General features: G+C 41.7%; 1 protein-coding gene across 2 annotated transcripts in view; it reads left to right on the top strand.

Annotated features, from left to right (window-relative positions):
* LOC126291583 (luciferin sulfotransferase-like) overlaps nucleotides 1-26,986 on the top strand; it is a 177,702-nt gene that overhangs the window by 83,854 nt on the left and 66,862 nt on the right. Inside the window, exon 1 of one of the 2 annotated variants that reach the window (XM_049985116.1) lies at nucleotides 16,266-16,366. The exons of the other annotated variant lie outside the window; for it this stretch is intronic. The gene's annotated coding sequence lies outside the window, so the exon portion shown is untranslated. Of the gene's footprint in view, nucleotides 1-16,265; nucleotides 16,367-26,986 lie in introns of those variants that run through there. 2 annotated transcript variants of the gene reach the window in all.

Below are 26,986 nucleotides of genomic sequence, written 5' to 3'. Positions count from 1 at the left end.
GTAGTTTCGTAGTCAGAAGGTCTGACAAATAGAACGATGTAATTCTAACTCTGTTAAAATTCACAAAATTGCTGGGTCAGTTTTTCAATTTGTAAGTGCTCGTCTAAGCCAGTGGCGCAATAATGTCAAGCGTTGCTGTTGTGGTCTTCAGTCCTGAGACTGGTTTGATGCAGCTCTCCATGTTACTCTATCCTGTGCAAGTTTCTTCATCTCCCAGTACTTACTGCAACCTACATTCTTCTGAATCAGCTTAGTGTATTCATCTCTTGGTCTCCCTCTACGATTTTTACCCTCCATGCAGCCCTCCAATGCTAAATTCATGATCCCTTGATGCCTCAAAACATGTCCTACCAACCAATGAAGATCAAATAAGGTCGAATGTGCGAAATAATTCGAGCAGTCCCAAATATTTGTGCCGCGGTAGGACGGAATGCCTTGAACAACGTACTACAAATCCTGACCGGTGGGGGCTGAGTGTGGCAGTGGAGGTCCGTTCGCAGGACACTTTTGTACGTTTTTCTTGAATAATTCGAAAACTACAACCTCCAGCGGAAATGCATCCAAGTACAAATTTAACTGCAGTAAATTTCTTACAAAACGGTTTTGTTCTTTTACTCTACAGGATTCATGTAACGAGCGAGACAAATTGAAAATCTCACACGTGGTTTTTGAAGACCAGTTATTACATTGCGGGTCGCATAGATTGTCATCGGTATGGGCAGTCGAGTCACCCTCTACGCCCAAGCCCGGGTTCCCGGGTTCGATTCCCGGTGGGGTCAGGGATTTTTCTCTGCCTCGTGATGACTGGGTGTTGTGTGATGTCCTTAGGTTAGTTAGGTTTAAGTAGTTCTAAGTTCTAGGGGACTGATGACCATCGATGTTAAGTCCTATAGTGCTCAGAGCCATTTGAACCATTTTCACCCTCTACGTTACAGTTATACCATATTACATCAAAAGCCAGAAATGGCACATTTACCTGTATGTTCTTCAATGAGAAACATTCAAATTAATTTAAAGGTCAGTTATTATTTCTTTTTCCGTCCTGAGCTTACCGCAAATCAATTAAACAGAATTTTACACCAGACGCATTTCTCCTTTTTTCATAAAGTCTCTTCCGTGCTTATTCTGCAAATTGGAAACATATGTTTTTACATTTTAGGTTGCCTTAGATTAAACACTGCGTTTTGTTTATAATGTTGTGGTGCAAGTTACTTACGGTATTTCCTTACAAATTCTCCAAACAGCTGCTTCCTACTCCTTGCTGGCAGCGGTTAATGTCGAAAGACCTCGTTTCACGTATACATTTGGTAGTTTTTGCCGTTCTGCAGTATTCTTGCGCTGTATTTGGGTCACTTACACTTCACCTTCGTAACTCGAACTGAAGTTATATAACCTTAAATATGCACATACAACCATAGACTCTGTTCCCAGGTTCTCTCCTATTCATCATCCATCCAGGCCTTCCCCACTCATCGCCAAAAACAAAAGAAAAAGAATTACCATTTCATTTGCTCTCACATCTTTACCAAACATACAAGACATTTTCACTAATTTACACTCATTCACACACACATGACATACATACACTCTCTATACTCCCTCACATTCAAATCTCTCTCTCTCTCTCTCTCTCTCTCTCTCTCTCTCTCTCTCTCTCTCTCACACACACACACACACACACACACACACACACTTTCTCTCTCCTCTCCATTCCCATCCCCTTATTACACACACACACACACACACACACACACACACACACATACACATACGCGTGCGGAAAAAATGTAGTTTTACAGGTTGGCAACGCCGAAAACTTCCACGAAAACAAACGAACAGACATAAACACTGCAACACTGGGCAGAGTGAAAGATATACGAAGGTGAAGTGTAATTAACCCAAGTGTACAGCAAGAAATACTACAGAATGGCAAAAACTGATACATACGTATATTAAATAAAGTCTTTCGACATCAACCTCTCATATCAAGGAGGGAAGAAGCAGTGCTTTAGACAATACGTAAAGAAACAGCGTAAGTAACTTGCTCTCCAACTTTATAAGCAAAACGCTTTTTTTTTAAATCTAAAACAACCTAAAATATACAGACATATACAGACACGGTGGTCCATTGATCGTGACCGGACCAAACATCTCACGAAATAAACGTCGAACGAAAAAACTAGAAAGAACGAAACATGTCTAGCTTGAAGGGGGAAACCAGATGGCGCTATGGTTGGCCCGCTAGATGGCGCTGCCGTAGGTCAAACGGATATCAACTGCGTTTTTTAAAATGAGAACCCCCATTTTAATTACATATTCGTGTAGTACGTAAAGAAATATGAATTTCTCAGGTGGACCATTTTTTTCGCTTTGTGATAGATGGCACTGTAATAGTCACAAACATTTGACTTACAATTGTAGACGAACAATTGGTAACAGGTAGGATTTAGAAATTAAAATACAGAACGTAGGTACGTTTGAACATTTTATTTCGGTTGTTCCAATGTGGTACATGTACGTTTGTGAACTTATCATTTCTAAGAACGCATGCTGTTACAGCGTGGTTACCTGTAAATACCACATTAATGCAATAAATGCTCAAAATGATGTCCTTCAACCTCAGTGCATTTGGCAATACGTGTAACGACATTCCTCTCAACAGCGAGTAGTTCGCCTTCCGTAATGTTCGCACATGCATTGACAATGGGCTGACGCATGTTGTCAGGCGTTGTCGGTGGATCACGATAGCAAATATCCTTCAAATTTCCCCACATAAAGAAATCCGGGGACGTCAGATCCGGTGAACGTGCGGGCCATGGTATGGTGCTTCGACGACGAATCCACCTGTCATGAAATGTGCTATTCAATACCGCTTCAGCCGCACGCGAGCTATGTGCCAGACATCCATCATGTTGGAAGTACATCGCAATTCTGCCATGCAGTGAAACATCTTGTAGTAACATCGGTAGAACATTACGTAGGAAATCAGCATACATTGCATCATTCAAATTGCCATCGATAAAATGGGGGGCCAATTATCCTACCTCCCACATTGCCGCACCATATATTAACCCGCCAAGGTCGCTGATGTTCCACTTGTCGCAGCCATCGTGGATTTTCCGTTGTCCAATAGTCCATATTATGCCGGTTTACGTTACCGCTGTTGGTGAATGACGCTTCGTCGCTTATTCGAACACGTGCAAAAAATCTGTCATTGTCCCGTAATTTCTCTTGTGCCCAGCGGCAGAACTGTACGTTCAAAGTCGTCCCCATGCAATTCCTGGTGCTCAGAAATATCATACGAGTACAATCGATGTTGATCTAGCCTTCTCAATGCCAACGTTTTTGAGAATCCCATTTCTCGCGCAATTTGTATGCTACTGATTTGCAGATTAGCCGCGACAGCAGCTAAAACAGTGGGCATCGTCATTTGTTGCAGGTCGTGGTTGACGTTTCGCGTGTGGCTGAACACTTCCTGTTTCCTTAAATAACGTAACTATCCGGTCCGGACACTTGTATGGTGTCGTCCAGGATACCGAGTAGCCTACAAAGCACATGCCCAATGGGCATTTTGAGCACAATAGCCATACATCAACAGGATATCGACCTTTTCTGAAATTGATAAACGGTTCATTTCAACACGGGTAATGTATCACGAAGCAAATACCGTCCGCACTGACGGAATGTTACGTGATACCACGTACTTATACGTTTGTGACTATTAAAGCTCCATCTATCACAAAGCGAAAAATGTGGTCCAACTAAAACATTCATAGTTCTTTACGTACTACACGAATATGTAATAATAATTGGGGGTTCCTATTTTAAAAAAACGCAGCTGATATCCATTTGACCTATGGCAGCGCCATCTAGCGGGCCAACCATAGCGCCATCTGGTTTCCCCCTTCAAGCTAGACAAGTTTCGTTCTTTGTAGTTTTTTCGTTTGACGCTTATTTCGTGAGATATTTGGCCCGGTCCTTATCAATGAACCACCCTGTATATCCAATTTGCTGAATAATCACGGAAGGTGCTTTATAACTAATAGCGAAACGCATCTGGTGTAAAATTTTGTTTTATTAGGTTGCAGTAAACTCTAGTCCGAAAAACCAACAATAACTGATTTTTTTATCAGCTGTTGTTGAAGATGGGCATGCAAACAAATTTATTATTTAAATGTATTCGAATCAGCGCAGCCTACATTCACCTCTAAACTTGCCACTTCCTAAATTTGTTGAGACTGAATATTAACACAAACTTAACGTGCGCCGTATGTATGATTAACGGCTGAAGGTGGGGTACAATCAGGGACCAGAATTCGCACGTAAGGAAATTACGGTAATCACAGTTGCCATCCGGCTGCATATTTACTGTACAGCTACAATAATATTTTTAAACCACTAAAACGTACAATAAGGATATGAAAAACTCGGCGGTAACCCATAATGTGAACATAAATAGAAGTGCGCGTACCTAGAAAACGTATTAATACACTACGTCCGTACCAATAGCGTGCATCCACTGGTCGTCTAACTCAGGCGTCTCCAAACTACGGCCCGCGGGCCGAAACCGGCCCGCGAGAGCCGGCAAATTGGCCCCCGTTAGCTGGCCGGACTTCCCCGGTATCCGGCCCGGCAAATATTTGAGGTGGTACCTATACTGCCAACAGTTGAGTTTCGAGGCCTATCGCGACCAATACACCGCGACATTGGCTCTGCTACTCGCTACGGGTCTACATTGTTGTTGTTGTTGTTGTCATCAGTCCTGAGACTGGTTTGATGCAGCTCTCCATGCTACTCTATCCTGTGCAAGCTGCTTCATCTCCCAGTACCTACTGCAACCTACATCCTTCTGAATCTGCTAAACTTATTGTTGCGCCTCTTGAAATAACAATGCGTCGACATACTCTACCTCTGTTAATTATAGCTAACACTTGGTTCAAGAATCATAAAAGAAGGTTGTATACGTGGAAGAATCCTGGGAATACTAGAAGGTATCAGATAGATTATATAATGGTAAGACAGAGATTTAGGAACCAAGTTTTAAATTGTAAGACATTTCCAGGGGCAGATGTGGACTCTGACCACAATCTATTGGTTATGAACTGTAGATTAAAACTGAAGAAACTGCAAAAAGGTGGGAATTTAAGGACATGGGACCTGGATAAACTAACTAAACCAGAGGTTGTACAGAGTTCCAGGGAGAGCATAAGGGAACAATTGACAGGAATGGGGGAAAGAAATACAGTAGAAGAAGAATGGGTAACTCTGAGGGATGAAGTAGTGAAGGCAGCAGAGGATCAAGTAGGTAAAAAGACGAGGGCTAGTAGAAATCCTTGGGTAACAGAAAAAATACTGAATTTAATTGATGAAAGGAGAAAATATAAAAACGCAGTAAATGAAGCAGGCAAAAGGGAATACAAACGTCTCAAAAAGAAGATCGACAGAAAGTGCAAAATGGCTAAGCAGGGATGGCTAGAGGACAAATGTAAGGATGTAGAGTCTTATCTCACTAGGGGTAAGATAGATACTGCCTACAGGAAAATTAAAGAGACCTTTGGAGAAAAGAGAGCCACTTGTCTGAATATCAAGAGCTCAGATGGAAACCCAGTTCTAACCAAAGAAGGGAAAGCAGAAAGGTGGAAGGAATATATAGAGGACGATGTACTTGAGGACAATACTATGGAAATGGAAGAGGATGTAGAAGAAGATGAAATGGGAGATACGATACTGCGTGTAGAGTTTGACAGAGCACTGAAAGACCTGAGTCGAAACAAGGTCCCGGGAGTAGACAACATTCCATTGGAATTACTGACGGCCTTGGGAGAGCCAGTCCTAACAAAACTCTACCATCTGGTGAGCAAGATGTATCAGACAGGCGAAATCCCCTCAGACTTGAAGAAGAATATAATGATTCCAATCCCAAAGAATGCAGGTGTTGACACATACGAAAATTACCGAGCTATCAGTTTAATAAGTCATGGCTGCAAAATACTAACGCGTATTCTTTACAGACGAATGGAAAAACTGGTAGAAGCAGCCCTCGGCGAAGATCAGTTTGGATTCCGCAGAAATGATGGAACACGTGAGACAATACTGACCCTACGACTTATCTTAGAAAATAGATTAAGGAAAGGCAAACCTACATTTCTAGCATTTGTATGAAAGATTTTGACAATGTTGACTGCAATAATCTCTTTCAAATTCTGAAGGTGGAAGGGGTAAAACACAGGGAGCGAAAGGCTATTTACAATTTGTGCAGAAACGAGATATTAGTTATACGAGTCGAGGGGCATGAAAGGGAAGCAGCGGTTGGCAAGGGAGTGAGACAGGGTTGTAGCCTGTCCCCGATGTTATTCAATCTGTATATTGAGGAAGCAGTAGAGGAAACAAAAGAAAAATTCGGAGTAGGTATTAAATTCTATGGAGAAGAAATAAAAACGTTGAGGTTCGCCGACGACATTGTAATTCTGCCAGAGATGGCAAAGGATTTGGAAGATCAGCTGAACGGAATGGACAGTGTCTTGAAAGGAGGGTATAAGTTGAACATCAACAAAAGCAAAACGAGGATAATGAAATGTAGTCAAATTAAGTCGGGTGATGCTGAGGGAATTAGATTAGGAAATGAGACACTTAAAGTAGTAAAGGAGTTTTGCTATTTAGGAAGTAAAATAACTGACGATGGTCGAAGTAGAGAGGATATAAAATGTAGACTGGCAATGGCAAGGAAAGCGTTTCTGAAGAAGAGAAATTTGTTAACATCGAATATAGATTTAAGTGTCAGGAAGTCATTTCTGAAAATATTTGTTTGGAGTGTAGCCATGTATGGAAGTGAAACATGGATGATAAATAGTTTGGACAAGAAGAGAATAGAAGATTTCGAAATGTGGTGCTACAGAAGAATGCTGAAGATTAGATGGGTAGATCACATAACTAATGAGGAGGTATTGGTCAGAATTGGGGAGAAGGGGAGTTTGTGGCACAACTTGAATAGAAGAAGGGATCGGTTGGTGTGACATGTTCTGAGGCATCAAGGGATCACCAATTTAGTATTGGAGGGCAGCGTGGAGGGTAAAAATCATAGAGGGAGACCAAGAGATGAATACACTATGCAGATTCAGAAGGATGTATGTTGCAGTAAGTACTGGGAGATAAAGAAGCTATCACAGGATAGAGTAACATGGAGAGCTGCATCAAACCAGTCTCAGGACTGAAGACAATAGCAACAACAACAACAACAACAACGACATCTGTTACGTCTTGCAGTAATAGTGTTGCTAACAATGATTTTGAGATTTCGTTAACTTTGCAGGACGCTTTCGTGAAGAATGTGGAGTGATACAATTTTTTGTCGCTGAAATTCGCCAGAGTAAAATACGCCAGAATTTCGGTCAGGTACGTCCACCAAACAAAATTATGTACTTAAATAAAAATCGTAGTTCGTTTCAGTGTTAACTATTCCCACAACCTCAGATTTTTGCGATTTCATCTTTCCTTTAGCCTTACATTACGGTGATCGTTGAGTGCTAGGGTGCTTTAATCCCACTAGGTAGATCTTGGCCCTTATTACTTCGTGGAGCATTCAATGTGGCCCACGGACTAAAAAGTTTGGAGAGCCCTGGTCTAACTCAACATGAGACAGCATGTGCTTATCACAACCCGCAGTCTCTTGCTTAATCAGAGAACACGCACCTGTCAATATGCAATTCAGTATTAATCAGCACAGATTACACTCCCCACTTGGTACTGTTCCATTAATGGAGACAGAATAACACCTACCGTTGTATATAGTTCTCAGACATTCGTCGCAAACATCACCGACATCTTCTGACCATCTTCAGACCTCATCCCATGATCGTAGGCTTTGGAAGCACCATCTATCATCATCGTGTGACATCTGAAGATGGTCAGAAATTGACAGAAACCGGTAACCACAAAGATAAAGGTTTCTTGCGGTTAATACTGTTTATGTTCATTTTAAAGTACTAAGAGAAACCGTTGTTCTCTATGAGAAATGTTCTCGGAAATTGCATCAAATATAGCTGTCAACTATTACGAGGTGGAGTACTGCCATCGATGGCAGGTCAAACGAAGATGGGGAATTTCCCTAGCAAATCTGCGAGAAATTTCTTTGTCAGTCAGAAGCGAAATGTAATGGTGTTACACTACTGGCCATTAAAATTGCTACACCGTGAAGAATTGCAAATGATAAACGGGTATTTATTGGACAAATATATAATACTATGAGAAGTCAGTACCCAGAACAACCACCTCTGGCCGTAATAACGGCCTTGATACGCCTGGGCATTGAGTCAAACAGAGCTTGTATGGCGTGTGCAGATACAGCTGCCCATGCAGCTTCAACACGATACCACAGTTCATCAAGAGTACTGACCGGCGTATTGTGACGAACCAGTTGCTCGGTCCCCATTGACCAGAGGTTTTCAGTTGGTGAGAGATCTGAAAAATGTCTTGGCCAGGGAAGCAGTCGAACATTTTCTGTATCCAGAAAGGCCTGTACAGGACCTGCAACATGCGGTCGTGCATTATCCTGCTGAAATGTAGGGTTTCGAAGGGATCGAATGAAGGGTGGAGCCACGGTCCGTAACACATCTGAAATGTAACATTCACTGTTCAAAGAGCCGTCAATGCAAACAAGAGGTGACCGAGACGTGTAACCAATGACACCCCATACCACCACGGCTGATAATACGCCATTATCGCAATGACGAATACACGCTTCCAATGTGCGTTCACCGCGATGTCGCCAAACACGGATACGACCATCATGGTGCTGTAAACAGAACGTGGATTCATCCGAAAAAATGATGTTTTGCCATTCGTGCACCCAGGTTCGTTGTTGAGTACACCATCGCAGACGCTCCTGTCTGTGATGCAGCGTCAAGGGTAACCGCAGCCATGGTCTCCGAGCTGACAGTCCATGCTGCTGCAAACGTCGTCGAACTCTTCGTGCAGATGGTTATTGTCTTGCAAACGTCCCCGTCTGTTGACTCAGGGATCGAGACATGGCTGCACGATCCGTTACAGCCATGCGGATAAGATGCCTGTCATCTCGACTGCTAGTGATACGAGGCCTTTGGGATCCAGCACGGCGTTCCGTATTACCCTCCTGAACCCACCGATTCCATATTCTGCTAACAGTCATTGGATCTTAAACAATGCGAGCAGCAATGTCGCGATACGATAAACCGCAATCGCGATAGGCTACAATCCGACCTTTATCAAAATCGAACACAAGGCATCACAACAACGTTTCAGCGGGCAGCGCCGGTCAACTGCTGTTTGTGTATGAGAATTCGGTTGGAAACTTTCCTCATGAAGCACGTTGTAGGTGTCGCCACCGGCGCCAACCTAGTGTGAATGCTCTGAAAAGCTAATCATTTGCATATCACAGCATCTTCTTCCTGTCGGTAAAATTTCGCTTTTCTAGCACGTCGTCTTCGTGGTGTACCAATTTTAATGACCAGTAGTGTAAAATTCTTAGAATGATTTCGGATTTTCACTTTGAATATAAAATGCTGATGAGTGAGAGGGAGACTTGAGTATCATACAAGGAGTTTTTTATGTAGTAAATAGCCAACAAAAACGGTCCCAAATTGTGTTTGTGTTGTAGCCAACACACTGTAAAAGTTCAGGCTGAGCCTCAACATTCACTTTGACTTTTTACCCGAAAATTCCGATGGCATTCGCACATGACAACGTGACTGCTTTCTTCAAGACAACTGTATTAGAAATCAGAGAGGAAAAACAAGTTAAATATAAAACTTCCTGGCAGATTAAAACTGTGGGCCGGACCGAGACTCGAACTCGAGACCTTTGCTTTTCGAGGGCAAGTGCTCTACACTTCGCTCCAGAGTGAAAATCTCGCTCTGGAAACATTCCCCAGGATGTGGCTAAGCCATGTCTCCGCAATATCCTTTCTTCCAGAAATGCTAGTCCTGCATGGTTCGCAGGAGAGCTTCTGTAAAGTCTGTCATGTTTTGAAAACAAAGATTGCGTCTGGAAACTATTAGGTGTAAACACAACATGCGTTGGAATAATTATTTGTAGTGGTCAAAAATCCGATTCAAGATTATGTAGCTTAAATTTCATACTCGTTTATGTAATCAGGTGACATCTTCCAAACTTTAAGTGCAATACTTATGTTGCGAACAGTTGTAAAATAATACATAAATAAAAAATGTGATTGGGATTCAGAGATAGGAATGAAATGCTGAAGGCGGAGGGAGAGAAAGAAAAGAGAGAGAGAGAGAGTGGAAGGAATGATTGGATGAGAGCAAACTTTACAAAGCAGAAGGTTCTTAAGATTGTATCTGTTACGTGTAATATCTATCTAAAGGTGTGCAACTTCCTGGCAGATTTAAACTGTGTACCTGACCAATACTCGAACCTTTGCCTGTCGCGGGCAAGTGGTTCCAAAGTAAAGTTTGGAACGTAGGAGACGAGGTACCTGCCGAAGTAAAGCAGTTAGGACGGGGCGTGAGTCGTGCTTGGGTAGCTCAGGTGGTAGAACACTTGCCCGCGAAAAGCAAAGGTCCCGAGTTCGAGTCTCGGTCCCAGCACACAGTTTTAATCTGCCAGGAAGTTTCATATCAGCGCACACTCCGCTGCAGTGTGAGAATCTCATTCTGGAAGTTAAATATAAACCAACTGTCAAATAATTGGCTCTGAGCACTATGGGACTTAACATTTGTGGTCATCAGTCCCCTAGAACTTAGAACGACATAAACCTAACTAACCTAAGGACATCACACACATCCATTTCCGAGGCAGGATTCGAACCTGCGACCGTAGCGGTCACGCGGTTCCAGACTGAAGCGCCTAGAACCGCACGGGCACACGGACCGGCTGACAAATAATTCGTATAATGAAAGTCTTCTGCTGCAGACACATTTCATGCCATGTGTTCATAATCACTCGACTGCCTCAAAGAGCCTAAAGTCAGTCATTCACCTGCCAGAGTAGCTTATCCTTGGTTGGAAACTGTAAGGCATGTCTTAAGCAACTCACGTAAACTCTCACGTGAGACGGCCAATAGAATTGCTACACGCGCAGAACCGGTTAGCGTGGACCGCGTGGTCAGGAAACAAAATGGACATTTTCTTCTTTTCTGCCCAGTACTGTGTGGTCTTGCCGACCTGTTTAGTAGAGATCGATTGTCTTGTGTTAAAGAAATGGCCAACTGAATCGAAATCTTCCAGTTTTATGTTGAGACCGTTGCTTGCTTCGCTGCATCGGCGTAATTGTACGTCGTGGCGTATCATATTTATTTACGCTAAATAGTTCACAGTCGTACTCAAGGAGGAAAATATTAGTTCTTTGGTCGAGTCCACAGTTTCGCTAGAACACGTGAGAAACAATTTCTCTTCAGTCATTTGGGGTTCCAAGTATCTTATCACATTCCTTTTCCACTCATTAAATTATACTATGGGCATTATTATAAATCTATGGCCATGTAGAGTGAGGTGTTCAGCTACAGGATACTTTTATGTCAAATATGATAATGTGTATTAATTTTCTGAATACTATAACAAAATACTGGGTGTTACAAAAAGGTACGGCCAAACTTTCAGGAAACATTTCTCACACACAAATAAAGAAAAGATGTTATGTGGACATGTGTCCGGAAACGCTTAATTTCCATGTTAGAGCTCATTTTAGTTTCGTCAGTATGCACTGTACTTCCTCGACTCACCGCCATGATTTCATACGGGATACTCTACCTTTGCTGCTAGAACATGTGCCTTTACAAGTACGACACAACATGTGGTTCATGCACGATGGAGCTCCTGCACATTTCAGTCTAAGTGTTCGTACGCTTCTCAACAACAGATTCGGTGACCGACGGATTGGTAGAGGCGGACCAATTCCATGGCCTCCACGCTCTCCTGACCTCAACCCTCTTTACTTTCATTTATGGGGGCATTTGAAAGCTCTCGTCTACGCAGCCCCTGTACCAAATGTAGAGATTCTTCGTGCTCGTATTGTGGACGTCTGTGATACAATACGCCGTTCTCCAGGGCTGCAACAGCGCATCAGGGATTCCATGCGACGGAGGGTGGATGCACGTATCCTCGCTAACGGAGGACATTTTGAACATTTCCTGTAACAAAGTCTTTGAAGTCACGCTGGTACGTTCTGTTGCTGTGTGTTTCCATTCCATGATTAATATGATTTGAAGAGAAGTAATAAAATGAGCTCTAACATGGAAAGTAAGCGTTTCCGGACACATGTCCACATAACAAATTTTCTTTCTTTGTGTGTGAGGAATGTACCCTGAAAGTTTGGCCGTGCCTTTTTGTAACACCCTGTATATTTAGTACTCGTATAATTTGGGGTTATTACAAACTTATTTTCCACTCCTCTCATTTTTATTCAAATCTTTTCATTTGTTCACATAAGAATTACGTCCTTCAGAGGCAGTGAGGGCATTTTCTCATTTATCAACTAGCTAAGAAACCCGCCATTTCCATGGTATTTATTTACAGCTGTGCCCGACATTTCATACGTGTGGAATTTATTTTTGACTTATAAAGCTTCTTTGTATACACCATCTGAAGTAGTGTGATTGGGGATGTGAAGAAAGAACTTCACTAACACAAGAGAGAGGCAACTGGAAAGTTGTGATAAGTTCCTATGAGACCAAACTTCTGAGGTCATCAGTCCCTAGGCTTACACACTACTTAATCTAACTTAAACTAACTTACGCTAAGGACTACACAGCTTCCCACGCCCGGGTTCTCGGGTTCGTTTCCCGGCGGGTCAGGGATTTTCTCTGCCTCGTGATGGCTGGGTGTTGTGTGATGTCCTTAGGTTAGTTAGGTTTAAGTAGTTCTAAGTTCTAGGGGACTGATGACCTAAGATGTTAAGTCCCATAGTGCTCAGAGCCATTTGAACCATTTTTAAGGACTACACACACACACACACACACACACACACACACACACACACACACACACACACCGATGCGCGAGGGTCTCGAATCTCCGACGGGGAGAGGCACGCGAACTGTGATAAGGCGCCTGAGCCAAGAGAGAGTCACACAGAGCTGGGCGTGCGAAAAGCAACTAAGGTCCACACCTGCAACACGTGGCATATGACCTCGTGCTTTCTTATGGTCGTGGCGTAATATAAACTCACCAGGAATTGCACGCATTTAAAGTGAAACGGTAAATTGTTAGTCACAAGCGGGATTGAGGGTATATAATCTCGCTCGCCTACGCCACTACACATCAAAATTTACGTTTCCGATGCTGCTTAGGAGAGAGGTCACTTTAAGCCTCGGTGAGTGGAGGTTTCTGAGGAGGGAGATAATGCATGATGCTTTCGATCAGAGCTATGTCACTCCTCGCTTTCGAGCAGTTACCAGAGACCGAGTTAAAGCCTGATGTTCTCGAGCTGCAGCAAGTCTCAGCTCATAATCTTCATTAGATTCTTGACATTGCACGTTCTTAGTCTTTCAGATATTCTGTTGTATTCAGAAAGACACGATCGTTTTCGAGGTATTTTTACTCATACAATGATTAGGCACGCAAATCACAAAGCAAACTTAATAAATCCGTTTTATGCGATTGCAGTCTTTCTAGGCGTATTCCAATGATGAATTCTACTAGGGTTATCAGCCGAGTGGTGGCATCGTCTTGTCGCAACGTTTCGATGAGTTTCGTACCCATCATCATCTGGCGAAGTCACACTTCGCTAGAAGAAAATGGGTACGAAACTCATCGAAACGTTGCGACAAGACGATGCCACCATTCTGCTGGTAACCCGAGAAGAATTCATCACAAATCTGTTTTTCCTAGCAAAGATTATGAATAAAACCTAGCGAAAGAAGCAAAGCAGCGCCTTTAAGTTTTTAATACACAAAGTGAAATCAGTAAATTCGTATGTCTCAGCCCTGTAAATTCAATGTCAATTTGTATTTGTAATGATAAGATTGGGGTGCTTAATTCTGTCACTGACATAAACTTAACAAAATACCTCACACCTGTAGGACAGGTGGATTAAGAAGTAAATAGATAAAACTGAGGTATATATATATATATATATATATATATATATATATATATATATATATATATATATATATATATATATATTGTATACCGTGGCCAAATCTATACAATTAAAATGAAAACTGTCTACAGATAGATTAAGAAATAAATAAATAAAATAGAAACATTTTCTAAAGTTTATGTCAATGACAGAATTAAGCACCTCAATCTTATGTTTACGAAAACAAACTAACATTGAATTTACTTGGATAAGATAATATGAATTTACTTGGATAACATAATATGAATTTACTGACTTACTGATTTCATCGTGTGGTATCTACATATATATCACATGAAATTGACGTACATAATTAAGCAAAATGTAAATTATTACTCTATGATAAATACTCAATCACTATAGGAAAGTATCTTCAACATAGATAGACGGAAACGAAGACTTTTCAGACAACACAAGAATCAGTTGTTCATCTTCACATTTTCACAATATTACGCTTTCTCCATCACACTACAGTACTGTACACCCTGCGCTGTGTAATCTCTGCCAACTTACACTCCGGCAGCCTCACTTTATAGCAACGTGTCTTTCAGGGCCGCTGAAACAAACAAAAAAGGGCAAACAGCAGGATCATTCTTATATAATAAGTCAGTAAATGTGTTTTACATTTGTACTTACTGGTTAATGGACACACATTTTTATGAAGGCTTACCTGCTTGAACAAGATCCTTTCTACTGTTTAGCTTCCAGTTATTCATTTAAACTAAATAGGGCTAAGGAGATTAAATAACCTTTTAATCCCTTTCTGAAAACAGATGTCTTTTCAATGCATTTTATTCTGGGTGGCAATTTATTGTGTAAAATGCGTCCAGCACTCATAGGATCTTTTCCGGATAACTTGAGCCGCTTCCCGTGTAGATGATAATCATCGTATTTTTCGTAATCTAATTGCGCACATCTCAATTCATTTGGACGGTACTATTTGCTTTCGCGTGCATTATTCTTTTAAATATTTATAGTGAAGGGACTGTCATGATATTCAGTTCCCCACCTAATTGGGTATATCGCTATTCAGTTGGACAGTACTATTTGCTCTCAAATGCATAATTGCTTTAAATTTGTACAGAGAAAGGACTGTCTTGATATTACTTTCCCTATCTCTGAAATAAAAAAGTTTTCTGCTAAAGAAATCAAACATAAATAAAACCTGTCAAAAGAACGAAAGCAATCTCGTTATGCTTTTAATACACCAAGAGAAATGAATGTCCATATGTCCTAGCCAAGTAAATTCACTGGTAGTTTGTATTCGTAACGATAAGACCGCGGCACTTAATACTGACACTGATGCAAGCTTCCGAAAATACATCCGTCACTGAGCTAAAGAAAAGAAGAGAACCTAAAGCACCAACCCTTGGATCTCTTGTGTAGCTACTACGATACTAACCGTGCGATCTATTGGCTCTTTGGTATACTATACCGTGGTGATTGAACATCCGAGCAGACGTCCGTCTGAGATGACAATTTTAGATAAAACTTTAAATCACGATCTCTTGTTTTTTCGTGATTCGAGTTTAGTAAAATGAAGTCTATAGTTGCCACACGCTAAGCTTAAATTACATGTGGAAACCCCAATGAAAATTTACCTGGTTGCTCTGGAGATTAGTGTGTTTAAACAGACAGATACGACAATTATTATCGTATAGAAGATTAAATTTTCGGCTAGTAAGGTAAGTTAGTGTTGTAGCGAAATTTCAAGGCACGTGGTTGCAATGAGGGAGACTTCAAGGTTTTGCTATTATGCTAGCTCAAACCTTTTCAGTTAATCTGATGTTGTAGGATATGAAGTGCAAACACATTTACATTGCACGAATTACATCTATGAAGTGAAGTTCACATACAAATATAATGAGCAGCTGCATTAGACCTACTGTGAGGTTTATAGTTTCTATAGTCTTAGTGTAGTCAATGTTAGCACCACCTTAAATTATTCAGTTGTGCTATGAGGAAGTTCTTTGTCGTACGAAATCTAAAATAAAGTTAGGAAGCGTTTCTAGAGTGACAGGCTTGCAAAGAACTGTCTTCATGTTCATTCTTCAATGAAACCTTTGTTCATATGGCAGACATTTCCGACTATCGGAAAATTGCGAAGTGAGAGTCCGTTCTCCGGCCCTGATAACAGTAACGCCTCAACATGTGAACCGTAAACAGGTCTCACGTAATTCAGAGTTACGTAGCGCATTCACCAGGTGCTATCTTATCGTCTGGTAGATCACGCACTTTAAAACCGGGGGCTCGTCTCCAAAGTTGGCGTAGTCGTTTGCGAATTCGTTACCAGGTAAGGACAAAAGTCGTTTTATTACTTTCAGTCAATCTGAAAGTTTTTGTACGGAAAATTTCGTAATAAACGCCATCTGCGGTCATTCCAGTAGCGTATTTTGTTCTGAGTTCATTTCGAGCACAGCTTGGACATCAGGTCATGAGTGAGCTATCGAAAGATCTTTATTGTAATGACAACACAGGAGATGCGCCTATGTATGGGATTTTTCAGTGTCTAATTTTTCAGTTTCTAATTTAAAATCGGCTATTGTAGAACGTGAAGGAAATCGCGACAGAAAGTTTTCAGTTTCTGTTATACCCTTAGACATGTTCTTTTTGTAGCAGTTGAAAATCTCAGGCCAGTATCTTTGTCGTATGATTTGTAGTCTTACAGATGCTGATATATAGTTTTCAATGACAACACCAGACATTTCAAAAACATACACTGAATAGGTATATCTGTGTCGCCAACGTCAGACTAAGACCCTGTAGTATCTCTGTTTTCCTTTTCTGCCTGCAATGTAGCAACAAGTCGTATCGAAATGTAAATATAAAATTCATTTCACCACCTATGTATAGTAGATCAAAGATTGACATTAACCCCTACGCATTCCTTTGTGTCTCTCTTTTCGAAGACGGAGACGATGGCAAAGAAGTTACTTCCAGTTCGTCACTGAGAATAGGCAAACGCGTGTTAATCAGTTCGCCATAATCTCACATTCACTATTGCATGCGGCGTAGTTAACACCAATATAATGTGGCGTACTTGTCATTAATATGAAAGAATGAAATGTAAAGCTTATTAACACCAGTGCATACTCGAAATACTTCTTGGTCAAGGAACGATAAAGAAACAAAAGATAACTTCAAAATTAACTTTAGTGTTTTGTGTACATTATTAACCCAGAAGTATTTTATGTTCCCAGAACACTTTCTACATAGCGACGACGATCTGTTATATTATACGAGGGTTGGAGCTTTAACAGTGTCAACCATTTATTTACAACTAGTACAAAATAGATACGTGCATTGTGTAAAACCCGTTGCCGGGGAGGTGGAAGTCGTAGGACACTCTTAGCAGTGCCAGTTGTGTTGACAGTTCGAGCGGCGCGGTCTATTTCCCGACGAATTTGTAGCAGTTCTGAAGTGAATGCCGTGAAGTGTTTCCTTCAGTTTAGAAATCGAGTTGAACTCACGAGGGCTTAAGTCAGGGGAGTGCAGTATGTGGTATAGCACATAGCAGCCCCAGCAGTCAAACAAATCAGTAACAGCGTGCACTGAACGTGCTTGAGCTCTGTCCTGCAGAATGATGGTCAGGTCCTGCAGAAAGTGTCATCACTTCTGTCTCTAAGCTGGTTGTAGGTTGTGTTCCAAAAATGCACAGCGTAGAGACAGAAAAGATGACAATTTCTGCAGGACCTGACCATCATTTTGCAGGACAATGCTCAAGCACGTACAGTGCAAGCTGTTACTGACTTGTCTGAGTGATGGGGCTGCTAAGTGCTATACCACCTACTGCACTCCCCTGACTTACGCCCTCGTGAGTTCAACTCGATTTCTGAACTGAAGGAAACACTTCACGACATTCACTTCAGAACTGCTACAAATTCGTCGGGCAATAGACCGCGCCGCTCGAACTGTCAACACAACTGGCACTGCTAAGAGTATCCTCCGACTTCCACCTCCCTGGCAACGGGTTATACACAATGCTCGTGACTACTTGAAAGGTCAGTAAAACTTTGAAAGACGTGTCTATTTAGGACGAGCTGTAAATAAATAGTTGCCACTATTAAAGTTCCAGCGCTCGTATATTTTTATAGCATTACTAGTTAGACGCTACATGGTACATGAAAGTTTTTAAATTTCATATGGGACAAACGTGGAAAGAAAGAATGCAAAGAATAAATAGGAAAAGAAAAATATGTATACTACTATAATCGCGTGATTATCTATAAAGCTATTTTTTTACATTGTGAGCAGAATTTTTAATGTCATAGTTTTGCCCTGTTTTCATAATTTATTTATTGGAAACGCTGAGCTATTGTTTCTGGTACAGATGCGAACCTAAATACATCAAAACGGAAAAAAGTTATTCTTCAGAGTTCAGTATAACACAGATCTAATTCTAGTTACCATACCAGAAAGAACCGCGTTATGCGTTTAAAACATCGAGACACGGTATAGTAGAAGCAATGGCGTAGGCTATTTCATGTGATTCTATGGCCATCCACTTACGCAGTTAGTGACAGATTAAATCGCTTGTGTGGGAGCGTGCTGCCAATCAATTCGTTGAATATATAGAAGTGTCGAGCAGTTTCTACCGACAGATAAGATTCCAATACGACACTCTGAGCCATTGCCTCTGGATTACACAGATACGCAAACGACTGTGCTTATTTTGAAGTAGTTGCAACAGGAAACTGTCTAGTACAAAACTGAGGGAAAATGCGTAAGCTCATTAATAATTTAGTTTAAAAAAATGAAAGACGGTTAAACATGCGGAATCAAAAAGGAAAAGCCGAAATACTTCGCCCTTAAAAATATTTCGCTGTTTGCTAAATCTCTTATTTGTTGCCAGCCGTAGTTCCAAATTCAATGATTTCTCATGGCTCTTCCATTTTAGCGCGCTATTTCGAATATTCGCCGCAGCATCATTTCGTTTTAAAGAGAGACTCGACAGTATGGTCAGCTATAGAACAGAACCTAAAATGCTGTATAGGCTGTCCCCTTTTTCCTATAACAAAACAATTGCGATATCTCAACTGTGACACTTACCACAAACGTGCAATACGCAAGGGCTTTTGTCAGTTCAAAGCTGTGAGGCAAGCTCTTTCCAATATGGAATGCAGATTTTTAGTATGCGTATTTATTTATTTATTTATTCGTGCCAACATACAAGATATGTTGGAACAGGTGAGGCAATACTGACATTAAGACTTATCTTAGAAGAAAGATTAAGGAAAGGCAAACCTACGTTTCTAGCATTTGTAGATTTAGAGAAAGCTTTTGACAATGTTAACTGGAATACTCTCTTTCAAATTCTAAAGATGTAAGGGTAAAATACAGTGAGCGAAAGGCTATTTACAATTTGTACATAAACCAAATGGCAGTTATAAGAGTCGAGGGACATGAAAGAGAAACAGTGGTCGGGAAGGGAGTGAGGTTTGTAGCCTCTCCCGGTGTTATTCAATCTGTATATTAACCAAGCAGTAAAGGAAACAAAAGAAAAATTCGGAGTTGGGATTAAAATCCATGAAGAAGAAATAAAAACTTTAAGGTTCGCTGATAACATTGTAATTCTCTCAGAGACAGCGAAGGACCTGGAACAGCAGCTGAACGGAATTGACAACGGAATTTACAGTGTATTGAAAGGAGGTTACATGATGAACATCAACAAAACCAAAACGAGGATAATTGAATGTAGTCGAATTAAGTCGGGGGATGCTGAGGGAATTAAATTAGAAAATGAGACACTTAAAGTAGTAAAGGAGTTTTGCTATTTGGGGAGCAAAATAAGTGATGTTAGTCGAAGTAGAGAGGATATAAAATGTAGACTGGCAATGGCAAGGAAAGCGTTTCTGAAGAAGAGAAATTTGTTAACATCGAGAATAGATTTAAGTGTCAGGAAGCCGTTTCTGAAAGTATTTGAATGCAGTGTAGCCATGTATGGTAGTGAAACATGGACGATAAATAGTTTGGACAAGAAGAGAATAGAAGATTTCGAAATGTGGTGATACAGAAGAATGTTGAAGATTAGGTGGGTAGATGACATAACTAATGAGGAGGTATTGAATAGAATTGGGGAGAAGAGGAGTTTGTGGCACAACTTGACAAGAAGAAGAGACCGTTTGGTAGGACATGTTCTGAGGCATCAAGGAATCACAAATTTAGCGTTGGAGGACAGCGTGGAGGGTAAAAATCGTAAAGGGAGACCAAGAGATGAATACACTAAGCAGATTCAGAAGGATGTAGTTTGCAGTAAGTACTGGGAGATGAAGAAGCTTGGACAGGATAGAGTAGTATGGAGAGCTGCATCAAACCATTATCAGGACAGAAGACCACAACAACAACAATACAAGATATGTACATACACACACACACACACACATTAATGGTCATAAACCAAATGCTAATTTAAGATTTAAAGCTAATGGTACATCTCGCATGACATAGTCTACACCGGTATAAGTGCTGCGCAGCTTCTTGAACTCCACAGTCACAAAGGGTTGATGTTGTCCAATAACCCCACTACTGCATATGGCCTTTTTCCACCTTGCAATCGCTGTTTGAGTTTTACACATGGGCCATTCTTCAATGAAACCAGCAGCTATATTTTCCGGTGGTGTAATCCAATAGTGTTCAGACCTCTTGCTCCTCACAGATGATCGGGAACGTGTCTGTCAGCGAGAGTTATCTGCTAACTTCATGAAAAATATATCTTAGACGTCAGGCTTGAAGACGGAGGATGGTAACTATACAGGATGTCCAAAGATTTAGGGTCAAATTGAAACAGATGATAATGTGTCCATGACCGGCTGCATTAAGATAGGGAACCAGTGGTCAGAGATGCATATCTACTGGGTTTTGGACATACACAGTGTACTTATAAATACCAGAATGACATTTTCACACTGCAGCGGAGTGTGCGCTGTTTTGAAACTTCCTGGCAGATTAAAACTGTGTGCCGGACCGAGACTCGAACTCGGGACCTTTGCCTTTCACAGACAAGTGCTCTACCAACTGAGCTACCCAAGCACGACTCACGCCCCGTCCTAACTGCTTTACTTCGGCAGGTACCTCGTCTCCTACGTTCCAAACTTTACTTTGGAACCACTTGCCCGCGACAGGCAAAGGTTCGAGTCTCGGTCCGGTACACAGTTTTAATCTGCCAGATTACATGTAACAGATACAATCTTAAGAACCTTCTGCTTTGTAAAATTTGCTCTCATCCAATCGTTCCTTCCTCTCTCTCCCTCCCCCTCTCTCTCTCTCTCTCTTTCTCTTTCTCTCCCTCCGCCTTCAGCATTTCATTCCTATCTCTGAATCCCAACCACATTTGTTATTTCTGTATAATTTTACAACTGTTCGCAACGTAAGTATTGTACTTAAAGTTTGCAAGATGTCACCTGATTGCGTAAACGAGTATGAAATTTAAGCTACATAATCTTGACAGAATCGGATGTTTGACCACTAGAAATAAATATTCCAACACATGTTGTGTTTACACCTAATAGTTTCCAGACGCAATCTTTGTTTTCAAAACAACAGTTTACGCGTGATGTGCTACGGCAGTGACAGTAATCTGTGACCACTGGAGGTATTCTATATTATTTGTTTTACGTTTAGTTTTCAGTAAAAAAACGCAAAAACATGTTCTTAAATAGTGTTTTGTTTCTCCAGTAGACTGTGGCACAAGTTCATCCAAAATCGTAACACAACACCCACGTATGTCATACTAACAAATGCAAACCCACCTGATGATAGAGGTTTAAACCTTCTAAACGCGTCTTGGTGATAAATAGACAGTTGTAGTATAACACAAAATACCTTCGAGGGCTGCGAAACGTACTACGAAAACACCACGATGCTCTATCTATAATAAGAGTTTCCACGTTATAATTTTTCGAAATGATAGCGGGACTTTATGGACAGCCTGTACACAAACGTCTGTGCGACATCCACTTGTTCCTTCTGCAATATGTTTCCAAATAAGCGCCTCAAAAACACATTGCTCACTCAACATTTACGACCATTTAATTCCCGTTTCAAAATACTCTGTGGTCTGTATAATTTTGACCCTAAAGTTTGGAGACACCCTGAACGTCTAACCCAAAAGATCAAATACCTCCCAGCTTTCCAGAGAAAACTATAAACGCGGGAAGGAACTTATCAGGCAGTGATTAGTAATCACATCAGGGAGACACACCTAGAACAAACGCCACCTTTGAACATTGGGAGGCAAGATATCGCAAGCGATTACGATAAGGATGTTTATGGCAAGAAATACAATTGATGTGCAAGTAATTTCACACATGTAGATAAGGAGGATGTTTGTTATGAAGATAATGCTCAAAGTTAATGAGAAGCTGTGAAACAATCAGGAACATGAAATGCAGTTTTGAAGTAAATTCGTAGCGACTGCAGTGTTAATTAATCGGTTACAGTGTGTACGCGAGATACATTAAATTTTTGTATCTCGGTTGCACAAATGCTTGTCGCTATACCACTTTAGAAACATGAGCACTTCAGAAGATAACGCTAGGCCAGTGGCAGATGTGGTTAGCACAAAAAAAAGTGGAGCACAGAAGAGAAGGGGGAAGAGGGGGGGGGGGGATGCAACGAAGCGAAACTTCATGGGCTGAAACAGTCTGTGATGCTATTTCAGGGACTGCAAAATAAACAGATTAACAAACACCTTGGCAGTAGGAACCCACTTACCTGTACGGCTGCACACCCTCTGTCCTGGCCTGGACGCATACACTGATTCAGTTGAGGAGGCTGTTATAAGGCCGCAATGTCTTCCCCTGAGCCAAGCTGCCCCACAACTTTTATGATCGGTCTTTGATATCCCGAATACTTGCATGGGACGAAGTTGATGTTCAAGATAGACCCAAACGTCTTCTATCAGGGACAGATCTGCGAATCTTTGGCCCGCAGGTCTCGCAGACAGTTCAAAGAGGCACGTGCCATATGTAGCCGAGCGTTGTGCTGTCCGAACATGTCAACACTGTGCACCATCGTTCATCATCCCGCTTCAAACACTAAGCTTTGAGCTATTAGAGCTGTGTTGAAGAAATTTGTATGAATTTTCAGAGCCTCAACAGTACTGATTCGGGTGGTAGGGCTGTCACAAATGGTTCAAATCGCACTAAGCACATCTGAGGTCATCAGTCCCCTAGTCTTAGAAATACTTAAACCTAACTAACCTAAAGACATCACTCACATCCATGCCCGAGGCAGGATTCGAACCTGCGACCGTAGGAGTCCCGCGGTTTCGGACTGAAGCGCCTAGAACCGCTCGACCATAGCGGCCAGCAGGCTGTCACAAAACAGCGAAATATTCTCCTGGCCCACAACTGTTTTGACCGGTATTTGATATCATGGATACTCGCACTGGGACAGATTTGATGCCCGAGACGGATTCACATCTGTGTTATCGGGTACATATCTGCGGATCTTTCTATCCATAGGAGTACCTCAAAGCCACGCAGACAGTCCACAGAGGCACGTGCCGCGTGTAGCTGAGCATTGTCCTATTCGAAAATGTCACCACTGTGCTCCGTTCTACACTACTTGCCATTAAAATTGCTGCACCACGAAGATGACGTGCTACAGACGCGAAATTTAACCGACAGGAAGAAGATCCTGTGATATGCAAATGATTAGCTTTTCAGAGCATTCACACAAGGTTGGCACCGGTGGCGACAACTACAATGTGCTGACAAGACGAAAGTTTCCAACAGATCTCTCATACACAAACAGCAGTTGACCGGCGGTGCCTCGTGAAACGTTGTTGTGATGCCTTGTGTCAGGAGGAGAAATGCGTACCATCACGTTTCCGACTTTGATAAATGTCGGATTGCGGTTGATCATATCGCGACATTGCTGCTCGCGTTGGTCGTGATTCGATGACTGCTAGCAGAATATGGACGTTACATTTCAGATGCGTTACGACCGTTGGCTCTACCCTTAATTCGATCCCTGCGAAACCCTACATTTCAGCAGGATAATACACGACCGCATGTTGAAGGTAATGCACGGGCCTTTCTGGATATGGAAAATGTTCGACTGCTGCCCTGGCCAGCACATTCTCCAGATCTCTCACCGACTGAAAACATCTGGTCAATGGTGGCCGAGCAACTGGCTCGTCACAATAAGCCAGTCACTACTCTTGATGAACTGTGATATCGTTTTGAAGCTGCATGGGCAGCTGTATCTGTACACGCTATCTAAGCTCTGTTTGACTCAATGCCCAGGCGTATCAAGGCTGTTATTACGGCCGGAGGTGGTTGTTCTGGGTACTCATTTCTCAGGATCTATGCACCCAAATTGCGTCAAAATGTAATCACATGTCAGTTCTAGTATAATATGTTTGTACTATGAATGCCCGTTTATCATCTGCATTTCTTCTTGGTGTAGCAGTTTTTCATGGCCAGTAGTGTACATTAGGTCACACCAAATATTAAGCTTCAGGCTATTACGGATGTGTTCACGTATGTTGTATGGGTTTTCTGAACTTCAGATCGTAATTGTGTGGCGATTCAGATGTTGAAGAGAGTGGAAAGCTTCTTCATTTGAAAACAGGCATTTTTTCAGGTATTCATTGTCAGCATGTATGGAGGCCAGCGCGAAACACACGAATCCATACCACAGGACGATAGTTTGACTGCAATGCTTGGACGATTTGTGTTATGTACACAGAGGGCGTAACAGCTTATGTTGCATCTCATAAACAGTCGATCTTGCTTTCTAAAATTCGCATGAAACACGGCGAATTGACTTCTGGAGGCTACTCTGAAATGCAGTTTGCACTCTGTCAACACGTGTTTGAGACACAGCGGGCCATCCACTTCGAGGAAGATCTTTGAGACTGCCTGTCTCTTCGAAGTCCTTGAACCACCTCACTATGCTTTTTACTGCCGGTGGTGCCGTCCCATACTGGGGTCAATATTCAGTACCAGTACCGGCCCAGATTTGTATTCTACAAACGAGATGACACATTGCGGCTTCTAGTGTTCTGTCACCATTGTGGTGCACTCCACGTTAGTCTGCAACAAATGGCAAATAAGAAATTACAACAAACCTCATAGTTTCCTACTTTTGATTTTAAATGGTTGTGGGATTTTATAGACACCGTGTATACACTGTTAAGTTTCTTATGGCCACGGTGGACTTTACAGTTCATGGCTGATTATTGAAGATGGAACATTATTTGTTACAAAAAATTGCAAACCTGGATTTTATACAGAGCGGTCCACTGATCGTGAGCAGGCCAAATATCTCACGAAATAAGCGTCAAACAAAAAAACTGCAAAGAATGAAACATGTCTAGTTTGAAGGGGGAAACCGATGGCGCTATGGTTGGCCCGCTAGATGGCGCGACCATAGGTCAAACGGATATCAACTGCGTTTTTTTAAATAGGAACCCCTATTTATATTACATATTCGTGCAGTATGTAAACAAATATGAATGCTGTAGTTGGACCATTTTTTCGCTTTGTGATAGATGGTGCTGTAATAGTCACAAACATACGGCTCACAATGTTAGACAACCAGTTGGTAACAGGTAGGTTTTTTAAATTAAAGTACAGAACTACGTACGTTTGAACATTTTATTTCGGTTGTTCCAATGTCATACATGTACCTATGAGAACTTATTTCTGAGAACGCATGTTGTTACAGCGTGATTACCTGTAAATACCACATTAATGCAATAAATGCTTAAAATGAAGTCCGTCAACCTCAATGCATTTGGCAATACGTGTAACGACATTCATCTCAACAACGAGTAGTTCGCATTCTTTAATGTTCGCACGTCTACTGTCTTCGGTCCCGGGTTCGGTCACCGCCACTGCCTAAATTTTGATAAATAATCGGCATTGTCGGCCGAAGACTTCCAGCATAAGAAGTCAGCCTCATTCTGCCAACGGCCTTGTCACAGAGGACGGAGGAGCGGATGGAGGTTCAGGGCACTCTCTTGTCCTAGGGGTGGGAAATTGCCCCTAAAGGCGGAAGAATCAGCAATGATCAACAACATGAGGATGCAGAAGGCAATGGAAACCACTGCATTAAAGGCACGTAACGTGTATCCACAGGACATGTGACCTGTAGTTGAAGAAGTGTCATGATGATCTCTCCATTGGAAAAAGATTCCGGAATAGTCCCCCACTCGGATCTCTGGGAGGGGACTGCCAAGGGGGAGGTTACCATGAAAGAAAGATTGAATAATCAGCGGAAGGATAACGTTCTACGAGTCGGGGCGTGGAATGTCAGAAGCTTGAATGTGGTAGGGAAACTAGAAAATCTGAAAAGGGAAATCCAAAGGCTCAATCTAGATACAGTAGGAGTCAGTGAAGTGAAGTGGAAGGAAGACAAGGATGTCTGGTCAGATGAGTATCGGGTAATATCAACAGCAGCAGAAAATGGAATAACAGGTGTAGGATTCGTTATGAATATGAAGGTAGGGCAGGGGGTCTGTTACTGTGAACAGTTCAGTGACCGGGTTGTTCTAATCAGAATCGACAGTAGACCAACAGCGACAACAATAGTTCAGGTATACATGCCGACGTCGCAAGCTGAAGATGAACAGATAGAGAAAGTGTATGAGGATATTGAAAGGGTAATGCAGTATGTAAAGGGGGACGAAAATCTAATAGCCATGGACGACTGGAATGGAGTTGTAGGGGAAGGAGTAGAAGAAAAGGTTACAGGAGAACATGGGCTTGGGACAAGGAATGAAAGAGGAGAAAGACTAATTGAGTTCTTTAACAAGTTTAAGCTAGTAATAGCAAATACCCTGTTCAAGAATCAAAAGAGGAGGAGGTATACTTGGAAAAGGCCGGGAGATACGGGAAGATTTCAATTAGATTACATCATGGTCAGACAGAGATTCCGAAATCAGATACTGGATTTTAAGGCG

The sequence above is a fragment of the Schistocerca gregaria genome, chromosome 9 (assembly GCF_023897955.1).
Source record: "Schistocerca gregaria isolate iqSchGreg1 chromosome 9, iqSchGreg1.2, whole genome shotgun sequence".
Taxonomy (NCBI): Eukaryota; Metazoa; Arthropoda; class Insecta; order Orthoptera; family Acrididae; genus Schistocerca; species Schistocerca gregaria.
This window is presented reverse-complemented; position numbering and strand designations above follow the sequence as displayed.